Source organism: Athalia rosae, chromosome 6 (genome assembly GCF_917208135.1).
Source record: "Athalia rosae chromosome 6, iyAthRosa1.1, whole genome shotgun sequence".
In the NCBI taxonomy this organism is placed as follows: domain Eukaryota; kingdom Metazoa; phylum Arthropoda; class Insecta; order Hymenoptera; family Athaliidae; genus Athalia; species Athalia rosae.
The window spans coordinates 15,299,774-15,319,820 of record NC_064031.1 but is presented as its reverse complement, the minus strand read 5'-3'; the positions used below and the strand labels follow the sequence as shown (position 1 = coordinate 15,319,820).

At 45.0% G+C, this 20,047-nt stretch overlaps 1 protein-coding gene across 1 annotated transcript in view; it reads right to left on the bottom strand.

The window, feature by feature from the left end:
• LOC105683211 (two pore potassium channel protein sup-9) overlaps window positions 1-20,047 on the bottom strand; it is a 97,870-nt gene that overhangs the window by 77,070 nt on the left and 753 nt on the right. The window lies entirely within an intron of this gene.

Genomic DNA, 20,047 nt, shown 5'->3' with positions numbered 1-20,047 from the left:
GCTACACGGATCGAGGCATAAATATCGCTGCGAAAAATTCGTCGCCGGTTTTTTTTGCAGCGAACCGTTCCGATATTCCGGACGGAAATTTTCGCTACCCAGGTCCATCGATATCGACGACACAGCCTCGTTTGTTGTTATAGAGTCCTCGTAACGACCGTGACCTCGAAAAATTTTACCAATTTTTTCACGAAACGGTCAACGCGTATCGACCCGTGAACGACGTTAAAAAATTGGGACGCAATCGTCGGCGGGGATGAGATAAGTTCGCGGAATATATCCCAGCGAACGGAAGTTGTTAAGACGAAGTTTTGACGAATCGCGTCGAACGCCGAATACGCAAAGTCCGTGGAAAATTCTAGGCACGAAAGTGCGCAATTTGAATGCACGTTGAATTCGCTAACAAGAAAATCCGCATACGGTTGTACTTATTACACTCGGGGAATGATTGCGCGGAGCGGAGATGCCGTGAGGATTCAACGGGGATATGAGGGGTAGCCGGTGAAAAATTCGAACACGGCGAATGCCTTCGCTTAGCCGGCCGTTCGAATAACCGCCGGCGTTGAATGGGAAAAAAATTGAAAAGAATTTGGATAACGAAAAAGTGGCGAGTAGGTTGTTCGGGGTTTTCGCATGCCGGGCGTTTCTGTACAAAAAAAAAAAAAAAAAAAAAAGGGTGCCTCGGTATTTGTATGTTTGTAGAAGCGTAATGCGGCTATCGTCGTTATCACGAGGTTGCACGACGGAAAATGCTAATTAGGCAAATCAAAATTATAGTCCGGGGGGGGCTAAAGTAACCCTCGCGCTTTTTCGACATCGGGGAAAATATCTCTCCGCGAGAGCTACCTCTGTATTTAATTAGGTGGCTAGAAACGCGGTAATAAATCGGAACGAGTGTCCGCACCTCACGTGTCGTGGAACTCTTGACTCTTTCGCATTTATTCCGTCGCCCGATCGGCGAGGTAAGGAGAAGAAAAAAATTTCATTTCGTCAAACACGGGGATCGATCGGAATATTTCGCCTCGCCTGATTTCGGGGGTGGGCGGCGACGCTAGTCGGAAAATTGTTCCTCGCATTTGGACGTCCCTTTGAACTTTTGATATATTCGAAATTCGTAGTAATTCCGTGCGATATCGAATGAAACGAGAAAAGTATTTGGCAAAAAATCTACGAATCACCCGAGCGATTCCAGAAAGGTGTACGTCGGTATTCGATCGTAGAATTTCGACGTGCTTCGGCGTTATGAAAATTTTCGAAGGTGGCTCCGATATTTCGGAAAATATCGCGGCCCCTTCGACTACATAATTGCGATCGGAACGGTCGGGAGGGGCTGCGGGCTGCGTCACATTGTACGGTAAAATCTAGACGGTCGGTGGAGTAGTACTAAAAATTTATACGTCAAGGGAAAACAAATAAGAGGGATAAAAATCGGTTTGAGTCGAAGTATAAGTGGCTGTTATAACGAGGGAGTTATACAGTTACACTTACATTCGACGTGCAGTGACCCGTGCATAACTCGTAATAAATTCAACCCGCCTGGCTACACAGGGTGGCATTCGTAATCCGCCCTCCTTCCTCCTTTCCAGCTTTTCCTCCCGCGACTCCGGCCGCCCGCCCCTTGTTCCGCCCGCTCTCTTTCTCTCTTAACTAGAAATCCTCGCTGTGAGAGCGGCCATGATGAAACCGTGCCAAGAATAATATACCTACACGACATGAAATTTAATCGCAGGTTAGATGTCGCCTTTCAACGTAGCACCTAACCGTCGCTGCAAGAGTTTTCGGGCGTAGATTTATTATTCAAATAGTTACGAGTGCGGGTTATATGATTATATATATATACATATATATACCTTGCTGAATTAGTACAATCAAACACTACGTCATGTAACCGCGCGGAGCCTGCAGAGACTCCGCGAAATTTAACAGCGGCGTTAAGGAGGGGGGTGGTGTGTCCTTTGTAAATATGAAAACGATTCGGGGAACTCCATCTTCGAATGAAAACTTCGCCCTTCGGCGCTACGTTGGGAGATTCGACTTACAAGCGGCGTTACGCAAACTCGCAGAGTCAACCTCGAGCTTGCATCGAGAGTCGCAAATGGTTCTTCTTACAGGTTGCGCCGACCTCTTGGATAATAGCGATTCCGAGGACTCGGTAAAAAGTGTTCACACGTCGTAAATTTAAACCGTACGACTCTCGACGTCGGAACGTGAGGAGGGGGGTAGACACCCTCAAAATTCAGCGGACACCCGGAGACACCGAAATACGTGGAGGAACCCGATGTAGTTCGCGTCCCTCCACAAGTTCGGCGTCGCCTTCGATCATGAGCGAAATATCGGAAAGAGGGGGGTAAAAAACTGGAGTCAACGATCAATTTTCTCAAGTAAAACTATTACGCCGTCGGGATATTACAGTTCTCAAAGCGGAATGACACTCGACGGTATACGCACCTTAATTTCTCCGGAGAAACAATTTTAACTTTCGTCGTTACACCCGGACGAACGTCGTCGAGCGACTACTTAATTGAATTACTTACACATCTCTGTCGGAGGTGCGTACCATAAACGTTAAATGAAAACGATGGAACGAAAGTGCAACAGCTGGTTCGCAAAAGGTACGTTTCGGCCGTACCAAGCGAACTCCGTACATCCGGAACGAGCGTGTCACGCTGTTTACTGCAGTTTCTGTTTACCGTCCAGGGTAAGAAATCCCAAAGCCGTGCGTCAAGGTGAACAAGGTGCGGCAGATGCGACAGGGTAACGTAGCGGGAGGTAATGAATGTCCGCGGACGACGTGGGAATCGGATTTGCCGAGTCAAAGTACAAAGCGGACCCGCTGCGCATTTCGCGCGGGCTGACACTTTGACTCGGTGTTTTGCTAGGTGGTCGTGGATAGCGGGCGACAGGACCACCTCGCGACTTCGAGGTCCCCGGATGGAAACAGGGTAATGCACTCAAAGGGCAACGCGGGATCCACTTTCCACTTTCCACTTACCCGAAACCCCCGTTCCATACGGTTACCGCGAACGATTGCCAGTGCGTGCCCGGGACGTACCGGGAATACGAAAGAGAACTTACTTACTCCGAAAGAGAAGCTGGAAAATCAATCGATGTTGGCGGTGTAGAGAAACGACGGATGAGGTATTCGTTCGACTGTTCGACGAGCGATACGTCGTGCGGCTGTCGTCTTGGGACGCCGCGTGAATTCCGGAGCCCTCCGATTGTTTGTTACGCTTCGCGGGGCCAGGGGTCATCCGGTCGCCAGAGGCGAGGAGAGAGGGACGCGAACGAGTGCTGAGAATAATTATTTTTTTGGCAATGAGAACCCGGCGGGTCGAGGGAACGAATGTAAGTGACAAGGGAGAGCGTGGAGTGAATCGGAGCGCGAGAACGAGGATTGCACGGATTAACAAAAAAAAAAAAAACTTGACGAATTCATCGGTAGAACAAAGCAGGGGGGGGAGGGAGAATATAATTAAAAGATTTAAGAACCCGAGTCAAACGAGTCGCCGGTCGGACGGATATTTTTGAACAATTATTACCGAGGAGTTTCGAGACTTTGGTACGGCACGTCGGGAACAAAGAGACTCGATCGGCGTATACGCGTCCCCCCCGTGAACCAGCGAAGCGGAAACGAGATATCACGAGAGTCGCCGCTAAGAAGGTAAACATCAATTCACGACGGAGATATTTCTGGACTTGAACTGCCGCCCGGCGACAGAGAGGGAGGGAGGGGGGGAAAGTTCACTTTGGTAAATTATATCGAACATGCCGAAACGAAACCATCTTGTCATTTGAAACGTTTAAAGAATTCCTTTCGCTCGAACGAGACCTATTCAACGAAAAGGCCAAATTTCGCTAATGACCAAAAGGGAGAGGTCGGCTCTCTGTATGGGAACCGGAGGAGACGAAAGTTGCCCTCGAGCAGCAGATTGGTCAGCGGTAGTACAAAGAAAAAGTATTGATTCCCGTCGAAGTGAGTTTGCGGGCAACGTAACGTACGTGAAAAAGTCGAACCTACCCCCCCCCCCGGACTCGGAGATGAGACGGTCAGCGGGCACCCGGTTGTAATCCAACCCCAAGATTCCTCGTCCCGTGAGCAAGAATTAAAAACGCTTCCGAACGGTCGAATCGGTGACAAAGGTGAGTTCAAAGTAACTCAAATTCCGATCACGCGAACTTCAAATGATTCGTTTACCCGACGTCCGTCCATGCGAACGATTGAACTTTGGTTGGCAAATAAAAAAAAAAAAACATTTTTTTCAACGTACGAGGGGTGAAACGGCACTCCGAGGAGATTGTTGAAAAAAATCATCCAACCGTAGCACAAATGTGTCAGCTTTCTTTCTGATATTTCAGTTTTTTGTATTTTAATTCGCGTATTTTAATTTCAACGAACAATGGACGGAACAACCGGCCTAACAAATGATTTCAGTAATGTGGAAAACCCGTTGAAAACGAAACGCTGCCACTCCGCAACGGTGCGTAAAGATTCGCAAGCATATTTCTCGAATAAATTTTCGCAACGAATAGAAAAGGCCGCGACCGGCTGTGGGGAATTTTTTATTATTCCTTTCAATTCCGTGCGAGTCGGAGCGTTCCACTGTATGTACGCAGAGTAAAGCCGATATCGCACCGCACGTTCGACAATGTTGGAAGATCGGTCGCACGCAGCTAGGACTCGACAAATATAATCTTCAAATTTTACGCGCACTTAGCCACCTTCACCGGGCGTGCAGTATCCCCTGTTTGTGCGGACATTCGATCGAAAGCAATTGTCGCAGAGAGACACGAACACGCTCAATGTTTATCGGACACAAAAGCATACGTTGAATGGTGATGCGATGCGCGTTCGTACCGTTCAGCTTTGAAAATAGAAGGGAAATCAAAACCAATAACCAATGATCATGCATTACAGATGTACAGGTATTACTCCGATTTTACACCTCTGTGTGTGTATTTCTGACAGACATCGAATATTCCTGCCACACTTTACACGTGGCTACCTACCGGCGTGCAAACCGTCCCCATCCCGAATTCGACTGTACAAACCAAACCGAAATCGTGCGAGTATATCGCGCGTGAATTCAATTACCGGGCCAACGGGTTGTATCGGTGTAATTCTATTTTTTCTTCGTTCCAAAAACCGTTGACGACGGACGTTCCTTCGACAGGGTGATATTTCGTCGGGCCGAATATTGAAAATGTTTAAAGTGGAAGCGAAGGAAAAAAAATGTGTCCAAGGTCGAAGGAATTGCGTCTTCCGCTCCGAAAAATTGGTCGTTCGGATTCCCCGAGTTCCTATCTTGCGAATTCGTTAGTTTCTCCTTGCGGAATCCGCGTTGATGTACCTACAAGGATGTACAGATGTAGTTTGTCCGTATCCGTCGATCGGAGAGTTAAATAAAATATTCTTCAAACCTCGAGTCGAACGAGAATTTTCGCGATATTCAAAGAGCCGGGAATACCGTTGAAGTTGGCGGCTACGTCGTTTCAACGGGAAAAAGTGGAGACGGTCGGGACACGACACACAATTCAATAAACGAAACTTCCTTCAACGAACGGTAAACCGAGCAGACGTATAAACGTCTCTCGGGTTAGCAGCAGCCGACACACCCCTCGAGCACATATATACTTGAATAAAATATATATATATACATATATATATACTTAGGGAAAAAGTGAACCTTTGACTCGCCGCAGCCGAGCTGCATTAACTCCCTTTTTGTGCGAATACAGAGGCCGAGCGTATGAAATTATGACGAGACTATTTTTGAATGAGGATTCCTTTTTTGCCGCTTCGTCATTAATCACCTTTAGGGATGATCGGCTCAATTTTTTCGCTGTGTTGTAGGCGAGTCCGCTTTCGCGTAAGAAAAATATTAGTACATAAATCACGACGGCGGCCGTAACGTCAAAGAGCCGCAAGGATCTCAAACGGCAATATTTGCGCCTGATAAACAGATTAACATCGCGATGTGGTCGGTTCGTGTTTCACAGCGAAATTTCGGAACGTTCTCCATCTACCCGCGAGATCGAACCGCGCGTTTCACCGCTATTTCAAAATTGAAATGACCGTCGAAATTGCCTTTTGAAATTTTCCAACGTTCGCGGACCCGCTCGATTTTTCGGCTCGAACCGCGAATCCTCTGATGTAAAAAAAAAATATCAATGAACCTCGCGTCCCACACCGTACGTTACGGAGCACAACGTACGTACCACTCGAGTGGTTAACTGCGGAAGAAAGGCTCGTTTAGGTAAAAAATGACGTCGGTATAGCGAGCGAGGAGGCTATAGATTTCACAAACGTGTTTTTTTCTTTTTTCTTTTTTTTTCATTCGCTCGCCTCCCTTTTCCCTCCTTCTTCTTTCCTGTCTCTCTCCTTTTCTTTTCTTTTCTTGCGCGACAAGTGGCATCTGACGCAGGTCGGCTATATTTATCGTTGTACATGAGGGAGGAACGAGGATCGTCGAGCATGACGATCGAAAGAACACGATGCCGGGCGTCCTCGGTGGAAGGGGTGGACGGAAAAAGGGAAAAATAAAAGAGACGCGAGGCGACGAGGAAAAGAGGAAAAGAGGAAAAGAGGAACCCCACACCGAACATCAACCACTTCGCGGATCGCGCGGCCCTTTTAGACCGCGACTGTTGCACGAATATTATACGCGAGCATGTGCACGCGACACGGGCGATCTCCCGGATCACATTCGCCGTGCCCGTCTGGAAAACTCGCTACCCGATCCGACAAACACCCTGTTGACGAGATTGTACGTCGGAGAGAAAAAAGGAAAAAAAAAAAATTTATTCGCGTTCATTTTTTAGGCAGAAAAACAAGCTACCCTTCGATACGGCGCGACGTTGGATGACAAAAAAAAAAACGCGAAAGGTCTTTCGGAGGACCACCTCGGTTGGAATAAAACGAAGGCAGATATTGATGAGTAGATATATTTTCAGGGGTGAAAAAGCGTGGAGAAATAACCGCGGGGAACGCGGGGGTTTGGATATAAAATTTTCAAAATTCAATCAGCCGTACAAAATACCGTTGGGCGTCGTCGCAGGTTAGCCGTCTATTCTATACGGTGTCCACTTATAACTGTCAGGAGACTGCGAACGCGTAGACCAGATTCGATAGGAAATTCAATGATATCCGTGCTGAATGTGGGGAATGCTCAGTCCGGCTGCGGACAGTTATTGAATTTCTTTTCCACCTTCGATGTAAGTGTGGTAAAAGCGAACCTGTGCACACGAGTTATTTTTTTTTTTTTTCTTTTTTTTTTTTGCCGGAGACGTCGCCTTCCAAAATACGGCCGGCATAATTTTTTTTCATTCTCCACACTTTTGACGGACACGTGTCGTTGAAGAATTACGTGCGATCGAAGAGAGGATGATCGGCCGATCACTTGAATGCTGGAGCTACATTTGTTTGGAATATGGTTTATCACCGATCTTGAGAGTCGAGAGTTACCGGCGAAACCGGAGAAAATTTCTCTGATCCCACTCGGATCAGAGAAAAAAACTGCACGAAGGGATGATTAGTGGAAACCGAAAAAAGAAAGTTCAAAAAATCTGCAAACACTGTTTTTTCCTATGACGATGAGGATTTCACAATATGTAATTTTTTTCCACGACCGGTTGGCTCCGAAAATTTGGCGACCGGGCGGATGGATCGTGAATCACGAGTGCGGAGGAGCAACGAAATTACACCCTCATCAGCGGGATGAAAAATAATTGTAGGGAAAAATCGAGGCCGTTTTTGCGTAAACACGAAGCGCGAACGAACGTACGATATATTGTGTAAAAATATGAACGTATACGCGTATGTACGTACGTATATAAGTTGAACGCGTAATTAATTACCCCACACCGCAATATTTGTCAAGGATTTGTAAATACGATGCCGTTTTAACGAATTTAACGTGCCTCGTGTTTCGGAAAATCACATTTACATAACAAATTATTGGAAGGAGTCGCTCGCTTTTTAATATACGAAAACTGGGAAATGAAAAATAGTAATAAAAATAAAACTGCAGCGAAACGAGCCGAGGGGGGTATACGTATAGGTAGCATGTACGTAGCACCGCGGTCGCGACGTAATTAAGAGCGTCGACGTGTAGTATAAGAGTATGAAAAAAAAAAAAAAAAAAAAGAACCAAAAAAAAAACCAACTAAATAAACGTAAAGAATAAAAAAGGGAGAAAAAGCGGAAAAGGCTTAAACAACAATAATGCAACTCCTTCCTAGTAAAATCGTAGCGTAAATGTTTGTTTTTATATTCCAGGGGGGCTAAAAACAACCTCGATTAATATCAGCGAAGCGCTGGTGCATTTTTAAGCTCCACGCGGAGCGTTTTATAACCACCGCGAAACGGAGGGTCGTCGCACACATTTCGCCGGTATAGAGAAAACAGGAAACCATTTCACGGGGCGTACCTTCAAAAGCACGCATGATAAATTTGCATAATTAGTTCAGAGGATGCTGAAACAACAACTGCAGGCGAACCGCCGCGCCGCGCCGCGCCGCGCCGCTCTGAACCGGACAAAATTTGTGGGAAATTTTTTTTGTTTCGCGGTGACTCGAAATTCTCCCCGAGGCGACGCATAACGCGATACCGTAACGAGTAATCCAAAATTAATTGAATCTATATCACGGGGTCACCCCGTCGTTGACGCTTTTCAACCCTGCAGGGGCCAGTTCTCGATTAAAACTTAGAAATACTACGCGTTTTCGTCGGGGCGGCAAAAAACGAGGCTCACTTTGGCAACGCGAAAATAAATTCAGCTCGTAAATACGGTGGATAGAAAATGAATTGGATACGGGGGGCTTCCATGTAGTACGCCGACTGACGAGCTCCGCGATACAGGGGGATATTTTTTTCCATCGCGGTCTAGATTCGAAAAACTTTTTTTTTAAAATAGGAGAGGGAAAGTCTATTTTCTGCCGTTTGGTGTTTTTGAGAAACGTTTTTTTTTTCACGCAAGTTTACGCTTTCGCAAAAACATTATCGGATCAATCCCCCGCCGCCGACCGTGTGTCGATCGCATTCGACGAAGCGGACGAAACCCCGTCAACATATTTCCAATCCGAGACCACACAGATTGAAAATTTTATCAATGCATATGTTGCGGTTTATACGGCGCTGCTGCAGTCATTAAAAATAATTTTATTCGCAAATTCCATTACTCCGTATATTTTCGCCGCAATTTTTCCGATGCCCTATATATTTTATTTCCTGCGCAATTTTTCGCGATACCACACGAACGTAGGCGGCTACAGCTGCACCCGGCATTAATGAGTCGCTGGAATTAGTGGAGAGATTTTAGGTTTTTTTCACCCGGTACCCCCTCGCGCGACTCTTAATTCCTCTATAACGTAACGGAAATAAATTCCCGATTCCCGCAGTTACCGGACCGCCGGCGTCGTATAATAGCGAAATAAAACTGGATACGTTTTAACTCACACTGTATATTATCCGATTTGCGAATAAATCGATGCGTTGTGTGTACCACGATCTAACAATTTTTTAATGCATAGTCGGCGTGTTCGAAAATAGAGTTTTTCTAATGAGTTCGGTTTATTTAACCGCGAGAAAAAATCGAGTCTCTTTGCCGATGGTATCGAGTGGATTCCAGCGTTGCTCGAACAAAATTTTTCGTGGGATACATCCTTGTGGCGCTGCAATGAAAAAAATTGCGTTCGGATGACGGCGATGTGATTCCGGTTGAGGTATACGAAGTTCGAATTTTGGATTGCAGATTCAATCGCGATATCACTCGAACGGGCTGATAGAGAACGTTGCAGCCAATTAGTATGTTAATTAAACGCCATTAATTACATGGCAAGATTCGTACGTACAGTTTTTCGGTGCACAAATTTACCGTATATCTTTCACGATCGACATCGATCTTCGCATCTGGGTGTCCGAGGGTCTGCGTCACTTTCTGTATAAATATGGGATTAGAAATGTAAAGTAAAATTTAGTCCGCTCTCGAATACCGTGGATTCGTGCGTTCCCATCGATATTCCAATAAACCCAGTGAAATTGTACATTTCCACACACAATTTATCCAATATCGATATTCGATACATCGAAGCGGAAAATTTTAATACCAAGAAAAGCTTACCCAGATGACATCTTCCACGGTGTTATTATACGCGGTATTGTATACTCGCACGTCACTTGCTTTTCGCAAATGTCAAGTAGGCACGATAAAAATACATCAAATTCCGGTTTCCTCGTTTCAAAGTTACGCCTTGACCTTTGTCTTCACGTGCATAGAAAAATTTCCAGCGGTTATAGCGACAAATTAATCAGCCGTCGATGCGAAAAACAATCTGTCCGAAAAGGAGAAAAAATGCGAACAAAAGTCTTCTCGAGTTTCGATTCGAAATTTCGGAATCTTTTTCCGCTGGTATTAGTTACGCCGATATAAGTACACGTAAGCGTAGCACACGACGACTTGTTAGCGTAGGTGGCAGCTTCACCGCAGCAATCGCGCCTAGTTTGCGTCAGCCTCAACGTATATCGTTCCTCGTAAATCAATGACGATAAAATTAATCTTGATCGTAAAATATCAAATTACCGGCAACAGTCGGTTCGCGGAGTCGGGTTATGGTCGAACGCTGAAAATACCCCGGCTCTTTCTGCGCCGCTGTACGCAATAGAAAAATAATACATCGTCCTTCCAATTTTACGACAGAAAATAGGACGAGAGATGGGGACGAAAAAAATTCGAGAGAATCAGCCCATCCGCTCGCTGAATTTTTCAACGAAACACGAGCTGGAATTATTGAAAAAAAAAAACAAAAACAAGGGCGTAACGTCCGTTTCACAGGTGTCAAAATTCTGTTGGCTCTTGTGAAATTTCCGCGCTTCTAATAATCGTTGTCGCTGCACAAGGGGGTGAAAGAAAATAAGAATTGAAAAAAAAAAAAAAAAAAGTATCATTTGATACGGTATTCATTCGTTTCGTTGATATTATACCGTTGGGTTGGAATTGGGTTGGAAAAGAGAGGGTTAACATCGTGTCCTCCAGAGTACAGCTGACCGTACAAAATTTCGAACAACGTGTTGTTATTGTATGTACGTATGTACTCGTACATAGGTGTATGTAAAAATAGAAGACAGAGAGAGCGCTGCTTGACCAAAAAAAAAATGGCAAGTAATTAAAAAGCAGAAAACTCGGGAACGGCCGTTGCAGAGGAGAGCAAACGGCGATAAGTGTGATAACATTTACCCAAAAGAGCAAACTTCTGGGCGCCGGTTCTTTTATTGTTTTTTCCTTTTCGCCTTTTTTTGGTATTTTTATTTTTCACGTTTTTTGTTTCCCCCCGGTTATTTATTTTTTTTTTTTTTCGGCTCCGCTTCATCCTGCAACTCTCGGAGCTAATGCGCCGACGATAATAATTTCAAGCCAGAAATAATTGCCGAAGTATAAGGATATACCGTTCAACTTTAAAACGAGGGTATAATTCTCTCTTAATTAAGCAATTTCATTCCTCCCGTGTAGGAAGAGAAAGCGAAACATCCTTATCTTGCGAAAAAGGCAATTTTCAGACATCCAAATTTTGTTTTCTAGAAAACACGAAGACGAAGAAAATAGATATAAATTTTTTTTTACGAACGAAAGAGTCGAAAAGTCTCGCCTATCGTCATCGCCTCAATTTCAGGGATGATTACAACAGGTGCATTCCCGGAGGATTGATTTTTATCACCCGCCATATCTTGGCGTTCGTTAGACTGCGATGAGGGGGACGATGATCCGAAAATAATTTCTTACTCTCCAATTTTTTGGCGGAGCACAGAAATTTTTGAGTATCGGAATCGCGGGCTGCCGTTCGTGGCCGACCGCACGCGTGGCTACTCCACTTAAACGTCTCCGAGCCGCGAGCGAGCGAGCGGTCGCCCGGCCGGTAAGAGAGAGGCGGCCCAGTAGTCGAACCGCCGCACTAGTCAGACGAGCATATTGCCCGATCGGCGTGCCGCGTAGACGGGGGGCGTACGGACGCTCGCTCGTTCGTTCGCGTAGCGAGCGACGAGAGCTGAGCTGACTTGAGCCGAGAGATCGAATCGAAACCCCGAGGGAATTTACTGGGCAGATGTACGCGCGTACATAAGCAAAGCATCGATCGATTTACGAATGCTTCACGTCCCTCCTCTTCTCGCCTCTCGTTGATACTACAGCCGAGTTATATGTATACGTCCCGCGTTGCTCGGTCGCCGGCATACGCTGCACCCGATCCGGCAACCGATCGATTTAAGAGAACCTGCGTGCAAGAGGAGAAGTGGTCAACTCATCGCGTGTTCGACACTCGAGTGCCGATGGAGGAGATGATGAACGGTTCGCGCGGTTACAGGGACTCGAAAATACTCGCACTTCAACGGAAAATGCTCATATCACGCTCGCGCTGAGCGATAGGGGTGTCGGAGACCCCCGTGTATCCCTGCGATCCCGCGAACGCGTCGAACGATCGAAAACCGGGCATTTCGGGTCGCGTTATTCGCCGCCGCTGAAAACTATTCGATCACGAGGTCAACGTCGCGACCTTCTCCCGCGATTACCAAGGTCGTGGAATTTTCAAGACCCTCGTCGTCGGACGACGACCCTACCGCGGAGCCGGCCGGAATATTATCGCCAAAAATTCGGCGAGCTTTAGCTCGTCTCCTCGCGAATCAGCTACGGGATAATTAGATGCTCGACGAAGTTGTATCTCCGTTGGTTTTTTTTCTTTTTCTCGAGTCGGACCATTTTACTCCTTTCGGTTTGAATTGAAGTGGTGCACTTTTGACGCACACACACACGAGCGAAAAGTGCGAATCGGTATTTGCACGGGGCTTCAAACTCCGCCACTTAATTTTTACCAAAACGAGGAGATATTTTTTTTTTCTTTTCATCTCGCGTCGCGTCCGCGAGGAGAAATACGCTTCGAGTAATTAGCCATCTTTTTAGTCGTGAAAATTCGCGAAAATAGAACCAAATAAGTGCCTCGTGAATAGGGGAAATTGGCACTCCGAAACCGTATTGTGTAATTTCGATGAAAGTATAACGAATATTCGCTAGAAAAAATACTCAAGACCTCGGTCACCTTAATTTTTTAACCACCGACGACTGCGCTTGACGATTTTAACTTCCCTTTATTCCTAATTTTCCAAACCACCGCAAAACTTTCGGTATGAAAGGTTGATTCTGTGAACAATGAGGTTCGGTCCATGGAATCTAAGTTGTTTAAAACCCCATCATCGGCCCGGTCAATGGAAATCATATCAGCGTCGTGCTCTGAAAGCTCAAAACTCTGTAAAAACTTTCGAGCGCTTTTATATAACGTAAAAGTTTGATGCCGAAGGGCGAGAACAATTTCAAATTCACCTGCTGAAAAGAAAACTGTTGCTGACGTACCGAATTTTTTTCGTTTGCTCTTTTTCTCTTCTTTTAAATACTCAAAATGGAAAGTTGCATGCAAATTCGACGACTCTTTCGGACGTTTCTACGACACAAGCCACTCGATCGACGATTCATTCGATAATTGTGTTTCACGATCGAAGATTTATACTCAAATTTTTTGCAACACCTGTTTCAGATTTTTCCCCTTGATTTGTTTTGACGATTTTAGGGTTAAAAAATCGATATTTTTTTTCATCTAGTTTCATAGGCTATTCTTATGGATTTTGATCTCAGGAATCCGAATCTGAAAGAAAAATTGACCTATCTCTAAAATTGACCGAGTTATCGCCAATTTTCAGCTTTTTGGGGTCAAAAATAAAAAATTAATTTTTTGGTCTATATTAATGTAATTTGAGCTCAGGAATCCGAATCCGATAGAAAAATTGGTCTATCTTCAAAAATGACCGAGTTATCGCCGAAATATCGCATTTTTTGGCATAAATTCGAGGATATCTCGAAGGGAAAAAATCGTAGCTCAATTTGGACAACGGATTCGTGTTCCTGAGGTCAAAATACATAAGAAAAGTGCCATATGATCAATTTTAAAAAATAAAAATTTTTGGCCAAAATTTGAAAAAATCGTAAGGGGTACCCCTTGGAAAAATCTCAAATTTTGACCAAAAATTTTTATTTTTTAAAATTGATCGTATGGCACTTTTCTTATGTATTTTGACCTCAGGAACACGAATCCGTTGTCCGAATTGAGCTACGATTTTTTCCCTTCGAGATATCCTCAAATTTATGCCAAAAAATGCGATATTTCGGCGATAACTCGGTCATTTTTGAAGATAGTCCAATTTTTCTATCGGATTCGGATTCCTGAGCTCAAATTACATTGATATAGACAAAAAAATCAATTTTTTATTTTTGACCCCAAAAAGCTGAAAATTGGCGATAACTCGGTGAATTTTAGAGATAGATCAATTTTTCTTTCAGATTCGGATTCCTGAGGTCAAAATACGTCAGAAAAGCATATTAAACCCAATTAAAAGAATGATTTATATTTTGCTCAAAAATCGATTTTTTTTTGCTCCTTCAAGAGTGATCCCACGTATAATCAGCTCCGAAATCCAAATCTCAAAGCCTCTACTCATCAGAAATCATCTACTCATGCAATTTTTTCTTGACTTTTCGATGCTTTTCTCATGTATTTTGATCTCAGGCATTCGAATACGCAGGCAAAATTGATCCATCTATAAAATTGATCAAGTTATCGCCAATTTTTTGATTTTAGTAGCGAAAGAATCGAAACGTGAGATGGCATCGCCAATCGCCAAGGAATCGTCCCATTGCGGAATACGGTAAAGGGTGGAATAACTAGCAACGTCTCGCATCTGGAGATTCGACCGGTAGAACAGAATAAAGTGAATCCCCCCCGTTTTGTCGGTGGCGGCGGTATTACGGGTTAACAAATTGGAGTTTATAGAGAGAATCGCGGCAGCGGATCCAGCATCGGTAGCGAGAGAAGAGGAGGGTGGAGATACGTGTAGACTGGTACTAACTTCTATCGGTGGTTGGAAAAAGTAGAAATAATTGTTTCGTTTATCACAGAGACTAGGATGCGGGGGATTTAGTTACCAAAGGCAACAGTAGTATATGCCAACATCTAGAAGCGGTAGCGGTAGGCACCTAATCAAAGCGCCGTCGCGCGGTAGCGGAGCTTCGTGTTTCCCATAAACCTCCTTTTGCGAAGGTGAAGGAGAACCTGGGCAGTCGGAGTGCCGCGGTAATTGTGATCGAAGGCCGAAGATTGCTCGAGTTAAGGTATACAGGAGGCTGCGTCGAAGGACCGAAGCGTAGAAGTAGAAAGAGAAATCGCGAGAGGGAGGAGAAGGAGGAGGAGGAGGTATAAGATCCTCCGTAGCCATTAACATTTGTTGAACGCGACCGATATTGATAGTCTGGAAGTTTCTTCGAGCTTTTTTAGATTTCGCATCGTTCGCTGATACGGTGACCGCGTAACTCGAGTCCGGATTCGGGAGTATAGGTCTCGGTAATATGTAGGCGTATAAAAAGGATCAGGACGAGGTACATGGGTATGTACATAGGTACAAAAGATACCGAATAATTGAGTCGTAGATTACGGGAATAAAGAAAACGTCGAAGAACCGCCGTAGAGAGAAGAGAGAAAAGAAAAAAAAAAACTGGAAGAATCATTGCACGATGTATCCAGGGGAATGATCGTCCTGCGCGTGCTTACAACTCGGCAAAATAAAGCTCCTAATAAAGCCCCGTGGGTCCGTGCAATAAAATGCAGAATATCTCTTTATTTCGGGGACGTGTGTCAAGATTTAGTCAAATTCAACGTGCCCAGAAGTCGTTGAATTTACAAGCAGGGCGATCGAAACGAACCGACCTTCTCACCTCGCTACAAAGTTACAGGTATTCGTCGGTTCCTCCGAAACGTACGCGCCCTCATTGATTCCGCGAGCCCGAAAATATGCGACTCAATATTCGAAAATACTGTGGACTATACCTGTGTACTCCGGTATATTTTCGTATAGGTCTATAAAAAAAAATCTCGTCGAGGCTGCGAGAAGACGAGGAGATCCTGCGAAGTTGTGCCACCTGACGTATCGGATATTATTCACATGCCTATATCCCTGTGCGTATAGCATTTGGAAAGGAGTTTGTCAGACTTGAGCTGCATTTAAAGCTCGTTTATTCAGTATATCTTACAGACGTAACACTGCCAATAAATATTCAGTCTCAGCTCGCGTCAGCTGATACCCGTGGAAAGAAGAAAAAAAAAAAAAAAAAAAAAAAAACGGGGGAAAAAACTAGCGGAGAAAAAAAAGATGAAGAAAATCGTTCGAGAATTGGATCATACGTCACTCCGTTCTTTGGTTGACTCCTCGCGCAAAATACAATATGTACACCGTATACCGTATACGAGCGGCGAAATGTTCTTTTGCCCTTTTTTCTATTTCTCTTTGTTTTTTCTTTGTTTGCCGAAAGTAATTCTCATACTTTTTCAGTGTGTACTTTCTTACCCTGACCCTTGCAAACTTCACCGCGCGATATACGATGAGAAATTTAAAATATCCCCCGGCGATTCCCTTTCAAACGCTGATCCTCCCCGCCCCTGTTTTCCTTTTCTTCTCTTCTCCGCCACGGCGTACATACTCCGCATTCACTATTCAAAGTAACTGTAAGAATGAAAATTTATTCAGGCAAAATTAAGCGAAAAGAAATAAAGCTTTCGATTGGTAATCCGAAACGCCCTAATTATTTATTTTGCGGCAATATGTAATCGGATGTATGTACGGAGTATAACCAATGTACATTCGGTGTGTAGTCGCGTTTGGAAATAAATGAAATAAAAATTTCGAGTGAAAAAAAAAAAGTAAGCCGCGTGAGCAGAAAGTATCGATCCCCTCGACGGACGATGTTATAAGTTGTGCGAAGATTCGACGAAGTCGAGGCTGCGAAAACCAATTTCTAAATTTCATAGTAAAAAGGGGGGTTGACGGTAAGTGATCTGCAGCCGAAGACGGGTGAGGAAAAAGAGAAAAAAAAGAAAGTTTGATTAGTTGGAGAAGCGATTGAACCGCGGCCTCGCCTCATCGTTGGAGAGAGAATGCCGGGAATTCGGTGCGAAAGGTGAAAGCACCGAGTTATACGTTACAAGAGTGGCGGGATCGAGCTTGGATAACGAAAGGAAGACGGCAGGCAGTCAGTCGTGGACCATTTTCCAACGTCAACCTTTTGTCATAATATAATGCGGCTGTCTCAACTTTTATTTATTTCTTCGTTTTACCTTCTGCCTTTCTCTTGCTCTCTCTTTTTTTTTCTCTCTAATTCTCAAAAGTTTTCGACCAATTCCCCCTCGACTTTTGATCGCTCGTGCATCGTTATTGTAAACCGGATTTTGAGATGAAATAATATTTTCGTACAAACTACCGTATTTTTCCCTGTACAATAAATATTAATTCCAAAAGTTATAGCTCGTCTAGCTTATTGTACACTTAGACGGTTTCGACGTCGTCCTATGCAAACGCCGTCTCACCCGGGCTCACCCGCGACGGCCGGGCGTCGCGAAATTTATTTAAGCCCACGGCGGCGCGCATATATTTCTGTGGGAATTTATTGAGACCGGATTATCTTGCAGGCGCATCGCATCCGCACAACAAGCGAGTATTAGCGATTTTCGAGCCACAGCTGCCGCTGCTTCCGAACGTCCGAGCGTCGAACACAGAGACTTCGTACAGTGCGATTATAACGCTGGATAAGACTGCGAGGTCATCAAAGACGTTCACCCCACACACGTCCCCCACGTGTCCATATCGGCGCCCTTCGCTATCTCACCCCGAAGGCGGATTACCCCTTCGGAAGATCAGAACCGACACCGCGACTTCCCACGCGAGAAGAAAGCACCGCGGAATAATTTTGACGAATCCACCCGGTGCAGAGCTTGCGATCGTTCCAATAGGGAACTCGTTTCGTCACTCGCTTCGCCGATGACAAACGACTCCGGGATTGTGAAAAACGATACAACTACAGGGCGAATCCTTCGACGCTGTTTTTTTTTATCCAACGGTTGTGGAAAAATATCGGTGAGACGATATGAACATCTCGCGGGACGATTGACGACAGGTGAGCAATACCGCGAGCAGTTTTTTACGAGTCTACCCGATAAATTTGAAAAGCTTTTGTCGTCGCGTCCTCCTCCGTTTGCATGCAGGACGGGGCATCGGAGCGTGTAATGAAAGGGGTAGTTCGGAGGAAGAATGAAAATTGTGAAGGTCGAAGAGGCGAGGTGCGTATCTCCTCTCTCGTCGATTTCGCCCGTTCCTTTGTACCGCTGGGCCTTCGGTTAAAGTGGATGAAAAAATGAGAAACACGACGGGGAGAATGCAATAAGTCAATCTTTTTGACAAATACAAATCGTATATACGCGGGGTCGGGGTGAACACGGTTCTTCCGACACTCCGTAACATCCTACGCAGGCACGTAAAACCTTTTTTTGACCCTTTTAGAGGCGATTCGGTTTAGGGCTGGCTGACCCAAAACGAATATGTTATTTTTCTACCTCTTCTATTTCCCTCGGAATTCTAGTTTTAACCTTGCGGCAACGATCCCGTCACTCCCCCCTCCCCCTCCACAAGGTAATCCGCGATCCGGTCGAAAACTTGTGCCAAGTAAGGCGATCGTCCGGCTCGGACGATTCTTCCAAAGGACTCGCGGCTCGTCGTCTCGTCACCTCGTACATTCGCGAAACGTTGACATTAACGCTATACGACGAACTATCGAACTTACCGCAGTCTCGCTGTACCGCATAGCACGAATTGTTAATTACGAGATTTGCAGCGTTAGTTAGCGAGTACGATAACCACCTGGTAGGTACCGAGTCGGTGTCTTGAGTGAATAGCGTGCGCCCTCCCCTCCCCCATCCAATTTGCCAATTTTGCATAAGCCGTGCGAACGAAGTTCGAGAACTTGATTATACGCAAACACCGTATAATCGTTGGTCACGCGGCACGTTTTCCCTTCGAATTTTATCCTTCGATTTGATGGTCACATCTCGACGTAAGCAAATATCGGACGCCGGGGACACCGATGGTCTCGCGATCGCGAATTTTCCGATTCGGACTGCTGACATTGAAACCTCGGACGAATTCGGGCTGCCCTTAATCCCGTAAAAGTAGGGTCAAACTGCGGAATCTTTGACTGCGAAAATTCACCCTCGTTGAATCCCGTGCGCCATAATCACCGCCCTTCGTCTAGATGCCACCGGCGCTCGTTCGAACCACCCTTAACTAAAGATCCGAGAAAAGGAAGAGAATGGATATCCCATTTGCCGTGAAAATGTTTTAGCGGTAAAAAAAAAGTCTTGTTGCAAACTAGGAGCGACGGTTTCCTTTTTTCTTTTTTTTTTATCTCACTTCTCACGGTTTTGGAAGAAAAAAAGTACTATCTAGCACGAAACGAGTTCTGGATGGTCTCGAAAAATGATTCAGAGCCACTTGAAATTAAACTAGTGACGATTTCGATGTCTCACTACGGTCGGTGAAGTGCAAATCAAGCTTCGATGTTACTGTGCCCAAAAACTGTGTACAGGGTTCTGAGCAAACGTGAGGTCCGTAATCGGGGGGGGGGTGAAAAAAGATGGTCGTGAAAAAGTCGATGTATTTTTATTCCTATATGCGAAGAATTCTGAACGGTCAACGCTTGTTCGACAAACTTCGATACGGTTACGGAGGAAGAAGTAAGAACGTGTCCGAGCTATTCATGATTCCAGGACACGTCCGACGCTGCAGATAAAATGCTCGAGGCTTTCGCCGGTCCGTAAGCCAGAAAAAGGCAGTCGGTGGCTTAAAACTGACATGAACGTAAACGAAGTTCTTTATTCGACGTTTTCTGTCGACGATTTCAAAGAATTTTTATTTTTATTTATTTATTTTTATTTATTTTATTTTATCTCCACCCCCCCACGAAACCGTACGTGAAACCGGATCAGTGAGAAAAAAAGAAAGCCATTCGAGGGTAGATATATCGGGCAAAGGAAACCGGGATGTTGTAGGCGCGCGTTTGACGGTCGGCAGGAAGAAACAGGAAAACTTCCATGAATTTAGAAGGTTGAAAAGAAAAAGGGGGAAACTGATGAGTCG